This window comes from Erinaceus europaeus, chromosome 21 (genome assembly GCF_950295315.1).
Source record: "Erinaceus europaeus chromosome 21, mEriEur2.1, whole genome shotgun sequence".
Taxonomy (NCBI): Eukaryota; Metazoa; Chordata; class Mammalia; order Eulipotyphla; family Erinaceidae; genus Erinaceus; species Erinaceus europaeus.
Genome location: NC_080182.1, coordinates 10,441,872 through 10,457,826, shown reverse-complemented (window position 1 = coordinate 10,457,826; position 15,955 = coordinate 10,441,872). Strand labels below are relative to the sequence as shown.

The window sequence follows — 15,955 nt, the reverse complement described above, 5'->3', positions numbered from 1 at the left end:
CCAACCCCCTACTTCTCTTTGTCTCTTTTTTCCCAAACCCTATATGGAATGGACAACTTACTTCCTCCTACAACGCCTTACAAATCTTGCTTTGCTGTTCAATAAACGGATTGTCCATGAGACAAGTCCCCGGGTCAGGGTCTTCTCTTGTCACGGCACCAGCACTGGGCACTGAGAAAGTCCTGTATGGCTCCACCCCTGCTGCCCCAGAACATTCCCCAGGCCCCTGCATCTAGTGCGCAACAGGGCAGGTAAGCCAGGGGTCTGTGCCCGGAAGAGGTCTCCCCATGAGAAGTCCGGCAACAGAGCAGGACACCCAAAGGAGGGTATTCAGCAAAGAGAATCTGCCTCTCGGGTGGGGCCTCACGGGTGAAGTGCCAGGCAAGGAATACATGGGGTTCCCTCCACAGGATCCCTGGGGCAAGTGACGCTTTGCCCCCCACCTCTCATCTTAAAAGCCAAAAATGAGGTCAAGGAAGAGCCTCCATGGTGGTGAATCACATGCCGGGAGACCCCATGTTCCACCTCTTGGCACCCCAGTACAAACAAGCAAACAGTGATTTTGATGTAAAATTTTTTTTATGTATTTATTTTTTTCCCTTTTGTTGCCCTTGTTGTTGTTTTTATTGTTGTTGTTTTTTTATTGTAGTTATTTTTATTTTTTATTAATTAATTTTCCCTTTTTGTTGCCCTTGTTGTTTTTCATTGTTGTTGTAGTTATTGTTGTTGTTGTTTACGTCGTCGTTATTAGATAGGACAGAGAGAAAGGGAGAGAGGAGGGGAAGATAGAGAAGGGGAGAGAAAGACACCTGCAGACCTGCTTCACTGCCTGTGAAGGGACTCCCCTGCAGGTGGGGAGCCGGGGCTCGAACCGGGATCCTTACACCGGTCCTTGTGCTTGGCGCCATGTGCGCTTAACTGCCCAACTCCCATTTTTTATTTTTTTTAAAGATTTTATTTATTTATTGATGAGAAAGATAGGAGGAGAGAAAGAACCAGACATCACTCTGGTACATGTGCTGCCGAGGCTTGAACTCAGGACCTCACTCTTGAGAGTCCAGCGCTTTATCCACTGCGCCACCTCCCGGTAGTTAACCACTATCGTAGTTATTGATGTCATTGTTGGATAGGACAGAGAGAAATGGAGAGAGGAGGGGAAGACAGAGAGGGGGAGAGAAAGACAGACACCTGCAGACCTGCTTCACCACCTGTGAAGCGACTCCCCTGCAGGTGGGGAGCCGGGGGCTCGAACTGGGAGCCTTACACCTGTCCTTGCGCTTTGCGTCATGTGCTTAACCCGCTGCACTACTGCTGGACTCCCACTGATTTTGATTTTATGAAAGTGAAAGTTTGTCTGGTGGCAAGGACTGTACTGCTTTGCTTTGGTAAGGATGCCACGTCTGCAGCCGCGGGTTATAGTGTTCTCACCTGACTGGATTGGTAGTAATGAGCAGCCCCTCCCTAGAGTGCCTTCTGCCCTGAACTGAAAGGCAGGTTAAGTGAGAACATTCCTCACTTGTTGCAATTCTGCTCAGCGACTTGAGGCGCCACTACCTAGTCTGTCCGTTCCTTTGGGTCTTTTTTTTTTTTTTTTTTTTGCCTCCAGGATTATTGCTGGGGCTTGGTGCCTGCACTACGAATCCATTGCTCCCAGAGGCCATTTTTTCCTTTTTGTTGCCCTTGTTGTGGTTATTATTAGTGTTGTTACTGCTGTCTTTGTTGTTGGATAGGACAGAGAGAAATGGAGAGAGGAGGGGAAGATGGGGGGGGGGAGAGAAAGATAGACACCTGCAGATCTGCTTCACCGCTTGTGAGGTGACCCCCCTGCAGGTGAGGAGCCGGGGGCTCGAACCGGCATCCTCATGCCAGTTTTTGTGCTTGGCGCCATGTGTGCTTAACCATGCTACCGCCCAGCACCTGGTCTGGTTTGTTCTTTCCTGACTTTGATTGGGCGGACACTAGTTCCAGGGGCTTCCACTTTGGCCCTTCCTGCTCTGTATAGCCCTGGCCTTCTGGTCTGGGGCTGCACTGCAGTGATTAACTCATTACTAAGTGTTGCTTTCTTCTCACATGACTAGAGAAGTAAACAAGGGCCCGCTGGACGATGTAAGACGACGTGGATAAGACGCCCGTAGCACCTGACCTTGACTACCTCCTAATCTGATTACAGATCAACGATAACTCAGCAGGAAGTGGGGATTTTCTGTTTTCAGTGCTCATTATATGCTAAGTGGCAGAGGGCTTTCTAGGGGAAGAAAATATTGGGAGAAAACTTTACAGGGTTCTCTTTCCCAGGATCTCCCAACTAGTTCAGTCATCTGTGAACCACCTTGGATCTGCGATGGAGATATTCTTGACAAGAAGGCTTGCGTCCCTGATATGTGAGGATTCTCTTGATAGGTTTCCACTCAACAGATCTAGAAAGTTTCTGACTCTGTGTCAAGCATCAACTTAGCAGGCTGATTTGATGGTCAAATCTCCACTGTCAGTGTATATATGCCAGCGTGTCAGAATACCAGCATGTCTCCGTGGCTCTGTGTGCTTATACTCATCTTGTGAGCAAGTGACCTCTGCTATTTCTGAACCAAATCACTCTCACTGGTGAAGAAGCCAACTCTATAATGTTACTGTCTGTCTTCTGATCTCATGGCCCATGTGTGGCTACCTCCGAGCTTCTCCAAGCTACTGCTGCCCTCGCTCTCTCGCCTGCTCACTATGGCCTGTTTTTAGACTCAGCTGCAGACAGCACTTGGTAGAGCCACACCGACATTTCTAATCCAGACTCTTCTCTGTAGCAGTGGTTCTCAACCCTGGCAACACAACCCAGGGGCTTTACAAACCCTGATGCCCCAGCTGTACCCCAGCTCTGTTAAGCCAGAACCTCTCGGGGCCAGGGAGATACCTATAGCTTGTAACGTTACATAGATTACTCCAGTGGGCAGAAAGGTATCAGATCCTACGGTCAGCATCACTGGCTAATTCTCTGTTCTCAGCTTAGACTCCTGCAGGTGGGACTCAGTAAGCTGTGTCTTTACAGCTCCGTTAGTGACGCTGAGGCATGTTAAAACGTGAGAACCACTGGTTCACTGTGTGCTGGGGAGGTCGCAGCCTTGTAAGCTTCTTAGCCATTTGACTTGTCGGGTGTCACAGGAGCGTCTCACGCAGTCAGCTTAGCAGACACTCAGGTGCTGACTGTGCCCACGCTCAGAGGCGCTGGAGGTGGGCGCTGCACATCGGATTTGGAGACCTGCTTTGATTCTCAGGGAAGGTTCCCCCCAACCCCCCGCTTCAGGATCTCAAAATTCCTTGCTGTTCCTTTTTTATTTTTATTTTTTGCAGGCTAATTTACGTTTCATGCACATTCATGGTCATCCACCTTATAGGAACAGTCTCTTCCTACTCCTCTTCCTTCTTTTTCTTTTTCTTCTCCTTCTCCTCCTCCTTCTACTACTACTACATCTTCTTCTCCTCCTCTTTGAAAAATAATAATTTTTCCTGGATATCTTTTTTATTATTTATTTATAAAATGGAAATATTGACAAGACCATAGGATAAGAAAGGTACAGTTCCATACTGTTCCCACCATCAGAACTCTGTATCCTACCCCTGCCCTTGAAAACTTTCCTATTCATGATCCCTCTGGGAGTATGGACCCAGGATCATTGTGGGGTGCAGAAGGTGGGAGGTGTGGCTTCTGTAATTGCTTCTCCACTGAACATGGGCATTGGCAGGTGGATCCATACTCCCAGCCTGTCTCTCTCTTTCCCTAGTGGGGCAGTGCTCTGGGGAGTGTTGTATGCTCTCCCCCTGCCAAGAAAATTGGTTCAGTCCTGCTAGTTTTTGCGGGCCCGCTTGTCCCCGCCCCAAGGAACCCTGAGAGAGTTCTGGAGTTCCAGAGTTGGAGAGTGCTTGGCGCCGCTGCGGGAGAAGGAGGCAGCAGAGTTCTGTTTGGTGATTAGTTTGTCTTAGTTTATAAATTGTTGTTCCTGAATAAAGAAATATAGCTTCCCTGCCCAGCAGTATGTCTCTGGTCGTCTCTGTTACCCGCCCATGATGAAGCTAGCCCGGCCAGCTGGAGCCTCCGAATTTTAACAACAAATGGTGCCCACGTGGACCTGACCTGTGCATCTCTCAGATAAGTGAAGACAATTTGGCTACCTATGTACTATGGCCTTCTCTTCTGCTTGTGAAGAGATCTCCAAAGGCCTCTGCTCTTTCTTCACGAGACTGTTTCGCTGTTTCTGGAACATTTATCTCTGGACCACTCTGTGGTTTCCACTCGCTCAGGCGCACTCAGAACAGCCAGCGGAGTTGGGAAGAGCCAGCGGGCAAGAGGCGAGGCGCGGAGCTGCCTTTTCCACCTGGTGGAGCAGCCAGCCAGCCGGCTGCGCCCAGACAACCCCACGCACCGCGCCTGCAGCCCCGCAGCCCGCAGGAGCCCGACGCCAGCACGCAGGAGCTCGATGCCACCACACAGGAGCCCGATGCCAACACGCTAGAGCCCGATGCCAACACGCTAGAGCCCGATGCCAACATGCAGGAGCCTGATGCCAACACGCAGGAGCCCGAGGCCAGCCCACAAGAGCCGGCTCTCCACCGTGTGGCGCAGGGCACTGGACGCGTGATCCCTCCACGCTGCTTGGCCACTGCGAGCAGGACAGCAGACATGACAGGGTCATGGGGCAGGGCCGCGGCAGCCTATCATGGCTGCCTCCCCAGGACACCCCTGATACTGTGGTCATTTAGTTAAAAAGAAAAGGGGAAATTGTTGTATGCTCTCCCCCTGCCAAGAAAATTGGATCAGTCCTGCTAGTTTTCGCGGGCCCGCTTGTCCCCGCCCCAAGGAACCCCGAGAGAGTTCCAGAGTTCCAGAGTTGGAGAGTGCTTGGCGCCGCTGCGGGAGAAGGAGGCAGGAGAGTTCTGTTTGGTGATTAGTTTGTCTTAGTTTATAAATCGTTGTTCCTGAATAAAGAAATATAGCTTCCCTGTCCAGCCGTATGTCTCTGGTCGTCTCTGTTACCCGCCCGTGAAGCTAGCCCGGCCAGCTGGAGCCTCCGAATTTTAACAACAGGGGAGGTGGGGTTCCAGGACATGTTGGTGAGGTTGTCTGCTCTTGGAAGTCAGGTTGGCGTCATCGTAGCATCTGCAACTTGGTGGCTGAAAAAACATTAAGATATAAAGCAGAACAAATTGTTGAATAATCATGAACCTAAAGGTAAGAATATTGCAGATGAGATTTGGGGTCTCCATTTTGGAAACAGCTAGTAGATCTATTTTAGGTATATTCCAAGGGGCCCATGACTTCTAGTTTTTGCCTAAGCCTGACAGCTTATGTGCAGGTGGACCAAAGGTATTGTCTGGGGACATGGTGTCAGAGTTGGAAAAAGGACTACAAAGCTGGATCAGGGTAGAGAGTTGCTCCCAAATAAGGGAAAAGTATATTAATAGTGTTAATTGCAAACCCCATCAATTTGATCTTCATTTTCTTTTTAATACCATATTATGGGTATACCCTGGGTTTGTCTCTGTATCCATTTCAATAGATCATTTCAAGGTCACAGAAATACCCATGGGTAAAGCATCTAGAGTGCCTTATTAAAACATTGCCTTTAAGCAGTCCTCCAGATGTATTAGTGACTTACAAGATCATAAGGCAATAGGGGTATGATCCCACATTACTCCCATCATCAGGGCTCTGTGTCTTTCCATTACCCCCAGCGGTAACCACCATACTTCTCACAAGGTCATAGTTTAGGCTTTTCTACTTGCTTGCCGGGCCTCTTAGGTCTGAATCTAATCCCAGCAGGCTACTAAACATTTTTACTTTGAGGGATGTAGTTGTCCCCAATTTATGGATATGTGCATACATCTCCCCAGTCCCCTCAGCCCTAACCTATATCTAGGATCTGTGACTGTTGTTAAAAATTCGGCGGCTCTAGCTGGCCGGGCTAGCTTCATGGGCAGGTAACAGAGACGACCAGAAACATACGGCTGTTATTCAGGAACAACGATTCATAAACTAAACCAAACTAATCACCAAACAGAACTCTGCTGTCTCTTTGCGGTGGCGCAAGCACTCTCCCTTACTCTGGAACTCTCCAACTCTCGAACCCTGGAACTCTGGCGGGGTTCCTTCGGGGCGGGGCCAAGCGGGCCCGCGAAACTAACTGGACTGATCCAATTCTCTTGGCGGGGGAGAACTAGAACAACCCAATGTAAAGCATACAACAATTCCCCCTTTTCTTTTTAACTAAATGACTACAGTATCAAGGGTGTGGGGTGAACAGAAACATATATCATACAGGCATTTTTAAAAAGAAACTGGCACAAACATGGAGAAACATGCAAGCAAGTAACAAGAACCAGTGTGTTGCCAAGGGAAGGCCTGAGTGGGCCATTTTTGCCTCTGTGGGCAAAACTTTATCAGCTTAAAAAAACATTTCTTGCCTCTGGGGGGCGTACTTGCCTCGACGGGCATTTGCATGGGGGCGGGGAACGGCCTAGAGTCCCAAAGGCAGCTGGCTGCAATTTACTTACTATGAAACAAAACTTGTTATTAGCATATTTCTAATAGAGAAGGAATTTGAGACTTTTACATATCAACAACGTCTTTTAACCTTTTGTTACACCCATTCAAGATGGAGTCACACCCTAGTTGTGCAGGAAAGGAAACCTCAGGCATGAGAATAATTAGCATAGCCATTGTGCGATCTACCATTTCTAATAGAGAAGGTAATCGAGAGTTTTACATATCAACAAGTCTATTTAACCTTTTGTTTAGACCAACTTAGTTAAAATATATTGATTGTTAACTAATTTTTACCTCAGACTTTAAATGTAAGTTAATTTTATCTTTATGAGAATTACGTTGAAAACCTTTTTCATTTAACTTTGACTAGTAAGATTTTAGCCTTAAAGTTACTGTTTACCAAACTTTAAACATACACATAAACATGGTCATTAATACACAAGGAGAGAAACCTTTGTTACGAAGACATGTCATTTTAAACACAAATTTAAATCTGTACTGTCTTAGTTGTTGGGGGGGTGCGTTGTCCAGTGGTGGTCTCTTGGGCAGCTTCACTTCTAGGAATTGCAGGTTGCCATCTCTGCACGAATCTCTGCGTACTCCAGCTTGTCTGCCTTCAGACCGGACTGGCGGCTGGAGATCCAGTGTGCCCAGTTTCGGCAGGGAGCCCGGGGGACCGGGATCGTTCCAGAATTCATAGCAAGAGGGCGGGCAGGCCAGTTTTGTAGAAGGCGTGGGCCTAGGTGCCCAGGGGTGGTGACCATGATAGGCCGCCACGGCCCTGCCCCATGGCCCTGTCATGTCTGCTGCCCTGCTCGCAGTGGCCGAGCAGCATGGAGGGATCACGCGTCCAGTGCCCTGCGCCATGCCGTGGACAGCAGTGGTAGCATGTCATGGCACGGTGGCCCTGGCTGCTTTGACTTAGTTGAGGTCAGCAGAGGCAGAATAAAGAAAGTTTCAAGGGGTCAAGAGGAGAGGCATCAAGACCACCGCTCAGTCACCAAGTCACAGATGTGTTGTGAAGCCTGACTTGCCGGGGCAGACGACCTCACCAGTGTGTCCCGGAACACCACCTCTCCAGAGTCCTGTCTCACCAGGGAATGACAGAAACAGGCTGGGGTATGGATCAACCTACCAATGTCTAAATCCAGCAGAGAAGCAGCTACATAAGCCAGAAGCCCTATGCCCTATACCCCATAAAGGATTTTGGTCATACTCCCATAGGGGGAAGTGCTAGGGGAAGATGCCTAGAGGGCTCTGAACTCCAACTACATCAAGGGCTAGAGAGAGAAGAGAATAAAGGAAGGACATAGTAGGTGTAGGTATGACTGAGAGAGGAAGAGAAGGCAGGACTATAGAAAAAAAGGGCAAATATATATAAACATATATAGTTATAGAAATAATAGTGAAGACCTCACCGATGTGTCCTGAATTTTCACCTCTCCATAGCCCACTAAGGAAAGGTAGAAACCGGCTGGGGGTACGCATCCACCTCCCAATATCCATGTCCAGTGGAGAAGCAGTTACAGAAGCCAGACCTTTCATCTTCTGCACCCCATAAAGAATTTTAAGAATTGGGATGCCAGTCTGGGAAAACAGCACAATAGTTCTACAAAAATCATTCATGCCTGAGACTCAGGTCCCAGGTTCAATCCCGAGCACAACCATAAGCCAGAGCTGAGCAGGGCTTTGGTCTTTCTCTGCATATTTCTTTGTCATTAAACTAAAAAACAAAAAATGATGTTAAAAGAAAAGAATAGGGACATTTCTAATGGAGGGGATGGGCCACAGAACTCTGGTGGTAGGAATTGTATGGAATTGAATACTTGTTGTCTTACAATTGTGTTAATCATTATTAAATCACTAATCAAAAGAATAAAAATATTAAATCACTAATCAAAACAATAACGGCCACCCCATATCTGTGATTTTGGGAGAACCACACTGCAGTTTCCAGTGGAGGGAATGGGGACACAAAACTCTGGTGGTGGTCACGGTGCAGAATTGCACCCCTGTTATCTCGTAGTTTTGTCAATCAATATTAAATCACGAATAAAACATAAAGATGAGTGGCTTAGCAAGTTGTGGTCTATATATACCATGGAATACTACTCAGCTATAAAAAATGGTGACTTCACCATTTTCAGCCGATCTTGGATGGACCTTGAAAAATTCATGTTAAGTGAAATAAGTCAGAAACAGAAGGATGAATATGGGATGATCTCACTCTCAGGCAGAAGTTGGGAAACAAGATCAGAAGAAAAAACACAAGTAGAATCTGAACTGGAATTGGCGTATCGCACCAAAGTAAAAGAGAATACAGGTCCAAGAAGGATGACAGAGGACCTAGTGGGGGTTGTATTGTTATATGGAAAACTGGGAAATGTTATGCATGTACAAACTATTGTACTTACTGTCAAATGTAATACATTAATTCCCCAATAAAAAATTAAAAACAACAACCACAACAACAAAGGTATTAGAAGGAAATGAATAAGGTCCAAGACTTAGGACTCAGGACTTTTGGAGCCATTTACTACAGAGTGTTTGCATTTCAGCTGTTGCTTTATTCTGTGTCGTTGAAGCCTCAGAGTCCTGAAGGAGTCTGATTCGCTCTTTAGACTGTCACCCTCTCCTTGACACTGCACATCACACTGTGGGAAGAAAGATGCCTATGAAGGGATCCAGGAGCCCATTTGAAGTTCTAAATTGGGAGGACAGACTTGTCACCCTCCCACAGTCCATGCCCAGGACAGGACAGCTGTTTTCTCCCAGACAAGCTGAGTGAGATTAGGGAGCTTGACAATGGGTGACCAAGCAGATACGTTGATTTTGCAGCTGAGGTTTGCTGACATCGAATTTAAAGAAACCCAGCAAGTTGATAAAGTTTGTATACTTAGCGCTTCCAAGATTTTTATACACATGCAGTTGATCCTATAAACCTGCTTATGTGTTTTATTAGCTTTTCCTGACACTGTATTGTCTTTGAGAGGAGGAATTCACCAGTTCCGGGCTGTTGGTTTACACTTAGGTCTCAGCAAGGAAGTGACAAGACTATAGTTCTTACTTCTCTTACCTAGCTTGAGGAGATAGATCCCAATTATAATCGCCAGCTTGAATTCAACTACCTAGTCACCATGCAGAGAATTAGAAGGTGAAGATTATGACCACAAAAAGTAATGTTAAAACTATTCAGTGTCACCAAAGAGACCTTCTTTCAAATAACCATGCAAGGGCGTTTTCAGTTATTAAATATAAAACAAAATTTTAATTTTAATTTTTTTAAAAAATATTTTTCTTTTTTTTCTTTTTATTTTCCCTTTTGTTGTCCTTGTTTTATTGTTGTAGTTATTATTGATGTCGTCATTGGACATCAGAAAGGACAGAGAGAAATGGAGAGAGGAGGGGAAAACAGAGAGGGGAGAGAAAGACAGAGACCTGCAGACTTGCTTCACTGCCTGTGAAGCAAATCCCTGCAGGTGGGGAGCCGGGGCCTCCAACCGGATCGTTATGCCGGTCCTTGTGCTTTGCACCATGTGCACTTAACCTGCTGCACTACTGCCCGACTCCCCAAATTTTAATTTCTTTAAATATTTTTTCTCCCTTTCTCTTGTATCATCAGCTTATTTGTCTAGAGTTCTGACTTTTTTCCAAGCTTGTGAATAGGATGTTCTGAACTTTTTTTTTTGCTTGCTGGGGCTCAAGCAGAAACACACTATCCAGAGGATGTAGATGGCCGTTTACCATATGCAGGAGATGTAGGCAGGGCAAGTAGCTCAGCTGGCAGGGCATGGGGCTTGCATGCTTTAGGCTCCTGGTTTGACTACTGCAGCCACATGTGCCCCGAGTAGGGCTCTGGTTTTTCTTCCTCTCACTCATGAGACTGTATCTCATATGAAAGAAATGAAAATAAACCACAGAGAAATAAAAGATTTATTTATTTTTTGCCTCCAGGGTTATTTATTGCTGAAGCTCGGTGCCTGCACCATGAACTCACTGTTCCTGGAGGCTATTTGTTCCCCTTTTGCCCTTGTTGTTTTATCCTTGTTGTGGTTATTATTATTGTTGTTATTGCTGTCATTGTTGTTGGAAAGGACAGAGAGAAATGAAGAGAGGAGAGGAAGACAGAGGGGGAGAGAAAGACAGACACCTGTAGACCTGCTTCACCGCTTGTGAAGCGACTCCACTGCAGGTGGGGAGCCGGGGGCTGGAACCGGGATCCTTAACGCTGGTCTTTGTACTTTGCACCACCTGCGCTTAACCCACTGCGCTACCGCCTGACCCCCATTAAAATTTATTATGACTCAAGGCTAAAGGAAGGATTGTGAGGCCTGTGATTAGGACGCTTCTCTGTGCTCTCACTATGTTTGGGACCTTGAAAGTAAGTAATGTTCTTTTTATATTAAAAAAAAAAGTTTATTTATTTACTTAGTGGCAAGAGATGGCTTACAACGGAGAGGGGAGGGGGAAGAGAGAGAGAGAGAGACTGACACCAGCAGCCCTGCTTCATCGCAGGTGGGTTTTGGTGGGGGGAGCTTGAACACAAGTCCTTGTGCAGTGTAACGTGTGCTTAACCGGGCGCATCACTGCCCTGCCCCCAAAGTAATCTTCTTTTGAAAAATATTTCATTTATTTATTTATTTAATTATTTATTTTGCACAGAGACATTGAGAGGAAAGGGGGAGGGAGAGAGGAGGGAGGGAGAGATATAGATATATAGAGAGATACCTTCATCATTACCTCACTGCTTGTGAGGCTTCTCCCATGCAGGGGCTTGAATCCAGGTCCTTATACCCTGTAATATGTGAGCTCTACCAGGTGCCCCACTGCACAACCCTTAAAAGTAATGTTATGGGAGTCGGGCAGTAGTGCGGTGGGTTAAGCATACATGGCGCGAAGCACAAGGACTGGTGTAAGAATCCATGTTCGAGCCCCCGGATCCCCACCTGCAGGGGGGGTCGCTTCACAGGTAGTGAAGCAGGTCTACAGGTGTCTGTCTTTCTCTCCCCCTCTCTGTCTTCCTCTCCTCTCTCCATTTCTCTGTCCTATCTAATAATGCTCTGTCTGTCTCTCCCTCTCGCTCTCTGAGTCTCACCCTCTATCTGGAGGGAGCGGGGGAGGGAGTGGTGGAATCTTGTAAACCAAAGCCCCAGTGAAGATCTGGTGGCAAAAAGTCACCAACCAACCAACCAAACAAACAAACAAAACAATAGTACACAGTGGTATAATGTCTGTCCTATTTTTATCCCTTTTAGTTTCAACATTAGAAAACAAGGTGAATTTTTTCTTTTACACTCTATAGGAAGACTTTGAATTTGAACTTTTGAATTAATATTGAATTTAATAGTCATTAAATTTAATTTGAAAACAAGGATATAAGATAAAAGGGGCATGATTTCATACCACTGCCACCACCAAAGTTCCCCTACTAATAGTAACCACCATAGTTCTCCCAAGGTTAGATATGGGTTGGACATAACACACACACACACACACACACACACTTCTTTTTCTCAAATTCAGGTGTCTCAATGAAATCCTGTAGTTATCCTCCACTTCCTTATTTATCTCACTAATCATAATCACTGCCAGTGATTTAGTCCCAAAGGAAACATAGACTTTTTAAACTGCTGAGCAGTGAGTATACAACTCAGTGTCAAATTAGTGATTTTTATTCCATTGTTAAAAGCTCTATCTTATCACCCCATCACTATTCTAAACTCTTTTTTAAAAAAAAATTTTATTTACAAAAAGGAAACATTGACTAAACCGTAGAATAAGAGGGGTACAGCTCCACACAAGTCCCACTACCAGAACTCTGTATCCCATCCCCTCCCCTGATAGTTTTCTTATTCTTTAACCCTCTCAGAGTATGGACCCAAGGTCACTGTGGGATGCAAAAGATGGAAGGACTGGCTTCTGTCATTGCTTCCCCGTTGAACATGGACATTGACAGACCGATCCATACTCCCAGTCTGCCTCTCTCTTTCCCTAGTGGGGAAGGTCTCTGGGAAGCAGAGCTCCAGGACACACTGGTAGGGTTGTCTGTCTAGGGAAGTCTGGTCAGCATCATGCTAGCATCTGGAATCTGGTGGCTGAAAAGAGAGTTAACATATAAAGCCAAACAAATTGTTGACCAGTCATGGACCTAAAGGCTGGAGTAGTGCAGATGAAGAGTTGGGGGGCCCTCCATTTTGTAGATAGCTAGTAGGCATATTTTAGTTATATTCCAAAGGGCCTATGGCTATACTAGTGTTTTTTTTTGTTTGTTTTGTTTTTTTGCCTGAGCCTGAAATCTGATAAGCAGGTGGATCCTAATTATTGTCTAGGGAAGTGGTGTCATGGCTGGGAGAAGGACCAGAAAGCTGGATCAGGGAGGAGAATAACTCCTAAATATGGGAAAGGTGTATAAATATTGTTGACTATAAACCCCATCGATTTGATGTGATCTGGGTCCCATAATCAGCTTAGGAGCCTATATGACCTCTGCATCCCTGTAGATCTGATCTCAGATTCTGTGGTCATAAGTAGGAATGTCCCAAGCTGCCTCAATATCAGGACCCATCTTCCTCAGGTGTAGCATAGAGTATGTTGTCCAGCCTCCCTTCGAAGGATGGAACATTCTCTACTGTTGTTGATCCAAGTTGAGGGAAAGGTCCTATGGGGGCCCACAAAGGGGTCTATTATGTTGTTCCTGCTAGGAATGACCGGTAATAATGGAGAGAGGGATTTATTTGAGGTCTAGGCCCATCATGTCTGTTTGGGAATCTCAGGACTCCTCGAATAGGGACCCAGCTGATGGGATGGCCTGATAGTGACTAAGGAGTCATCGTTAAAGTATGCCAGTCTGTTGCCCTTATTCAGCTTTAGCAGTCCTTGCTTTGATGAGGTTAGATTTGGAGTGAGGAAGAACTGTACTAGGAAGTAGGTGAGGAGGGTATCTAAGTCTAAGTAGACACTATTTCATTATGAACTTTATACTGACTCACTTCAGACTATTGTGTATTTTTGCTTTCAGGTATATATTTTGCCCTAATTTATGAATACATGTGAACATATGCTCTATCTTTTGGGACATGTCTATATTTAGGTTTTGGCATTTTGTTAGGAAGTGAACCTCCTGGAATGGAATTTGAGAATACTATGAAAGGAAAGTTCTCACCTGAGTAATGAGGTAATGCATGCCTGAAGTCTCTGGATACTGTCTGAAGTGAAGCATGCATTGATTAGGTTGGGATCAGCACATGTAATTTCACTTGGTATAAATTGAGAGAAGCATGCAGTAAAGTGCACCCCCCACCCTAGAGGTTCCAGGACTGGGAGAAATATAGGCTCTATATTTCTCCCAGAGGAAGCGGGACGTTTCTGTTGTCTTAGGGTTTAAGAAGACAATAGGTAGTTACTGCTATAATCACATTATTTGGCAATTGTGTTAACTTTGAAATATCCCTTTGTTAATATTTGCTGTATCAAACACAACATCACCATAATTTATGTCCTTTGACATTATTTGCATATAGCTGTGCCACTGGTTGCTTCTGTTCTCCCTCGTCTAAGCTTTTAAGAGAGACAACATATCAAAGACTCAGCCTATGTATTAAAAAGACTCAGTCTCTTGCTTTAAAAAGTTTGAGACATTCAGTTTTTCCCCCTCTCATATTACTTAGTGATTTATATGACTACAAATTGATAGGAGTGTACATAAACACCATTCCCACCACCAAAAGACTGTGTCCCATTCCATCTCCCCCCATGAAGCTTTTATTACTTTATTTAATTAAAATAGATTGTGTCAGAGATGAGAATGGCTGTTCCTTCCTTTTTTTGTGGCCCATTAGCCTGGAGGATAGTTTCCCATCCCTTCACTTTAAGCCTGTGTTTGTCTTGTTGGGTCAGATGGGATTCTTGCATGCATCATATGGTTGTGTTGTGTTTTCTGATCCATCTTCCCACTCTGTGCCTTTTAATGGGTAAATTTAAGCCATTGACATTTATTGATATTATGGATTTAATGTATTGTAGTGCCATTATTCTACAATTTTTTATTTGCTCTGCTATATGGCAATTATTATAGTGATCTTCTTGTTTATAAGAGATCTTTTAGAACCTCTTTCAGGGCAGGTTGGTGATGATCGCCTCCTTTAACTGTTGTCTGTCTGAGAAGGTTTTGATCCCTCCATCTAGTCTGAATGAAAGTCTAGCAGGATATATTATTCTTGGTTGAAACCCTTTTTCATTCAGGGCTCGATAGATATCTTGCCATTCTCTTCTGGCTTTTAGAGTTTGAATAGAGAAATCTGCTGATTGTCTTATGGGTTTTCCCCTGTATGTGACTTTTTTTTTCTCTTGCAGCTTTTAGGATCCTTTCTTTATCCTTATTTCTTTTCATTGTAACTATGATGTGTCTTGGTGTCTTCAGGTCTGGGTTGATTCTGTTTGGGACTCTCTGAGACTCTTGAATCAATGTCCTTTCTGTTGTTTAGGTCTGGGAAGTTTTATTCTATAATTTCCTCTAGAATGTTTACTTCCCCTTCCTCACTTTCTTCCTCTGGCAGGCCAATTATATGAATGTTATTTCTTTTGAGATCATCCCATATGTCTCTGTTGTTTTCAGTGTCTCTCAATCTCTTTTTGAGCTCTTTTACCTCTTTCTTAGTTTTCTCTAGATCATCCTCTGTCTGGCTAATTCTGTTTTCTGCTTCTATTAGCCTTCTTTCCCTTCCCTCAGATTTTTTCTTCAATTCAGTTATAATATTAGCTTGTTCTGCTGATTGACCTTTTAGTTCAGTTATTTCAGCTTTAATTTTTCTAATTTTCTCAAGGTAGCTTGTGTTTTCCTTGAGGGTCTCATCTGTTGTTTCCCTAATTCTGATACCCCTTTTCTCCATAGTTTCTCAATTTCTGTGATTATTAGGTTTATTATTGTTTGCATACTTTTTTAAAAGTGTTTTTATTTTATTTTTTTTAATTTTTTAAATTATTTTTATTTATTTATTCTTTTTGTTGCCCTTGCTTTTTTTTATTGTGGTAGTTATTATTGATGTCATTGTTGTTGGATAGGACAGAGAGAAATGGAGTGAGGAGGGGAAGACAGAGAGGGGGAGAGAAAGACAGACACCTGCAGACCTGCTTCACCGCCTGTGAAGTGACTCCCCTGCAGGTGGGGAGCCGGGGGCTCGAACCGGGATCCTTCCGCTGGTCCTTGTGCTTAGCGCCACCTGTGCTTAATCCGCTGTGCTACCGCCCCACTCCCTGTTTGCATACTTTTCTTATCTATGGTTACTTCTGACTGATTTGGAGTTTCTTCTGGGCTCCTGTCTTGATTCTGTTTGTCCAAGTTCTGTTTGGGACAAGTTGTGGTATATGTTCCAGTCTTGTTTTCCTCAATTGATTTTCACTTGGGGTTTCACCTCTCCTGGCTGACCT

The 15,955-nt window shown here is 44.8% G+C and overlaps 1 protein-coding gene across 5 annotated transcripts in view; it reads left to right on the top strand.

Annotated features, from left to right (window-relative positions):
• ULK4 (unc-51 like kinase 4) overlaps positions 1 to 15,955 on the top strand; it is a 511,677-nt gene that overhangs the window by 56,561 nt on the left and 439,161 nt on the right. The window lies entirely within an intron of this gene.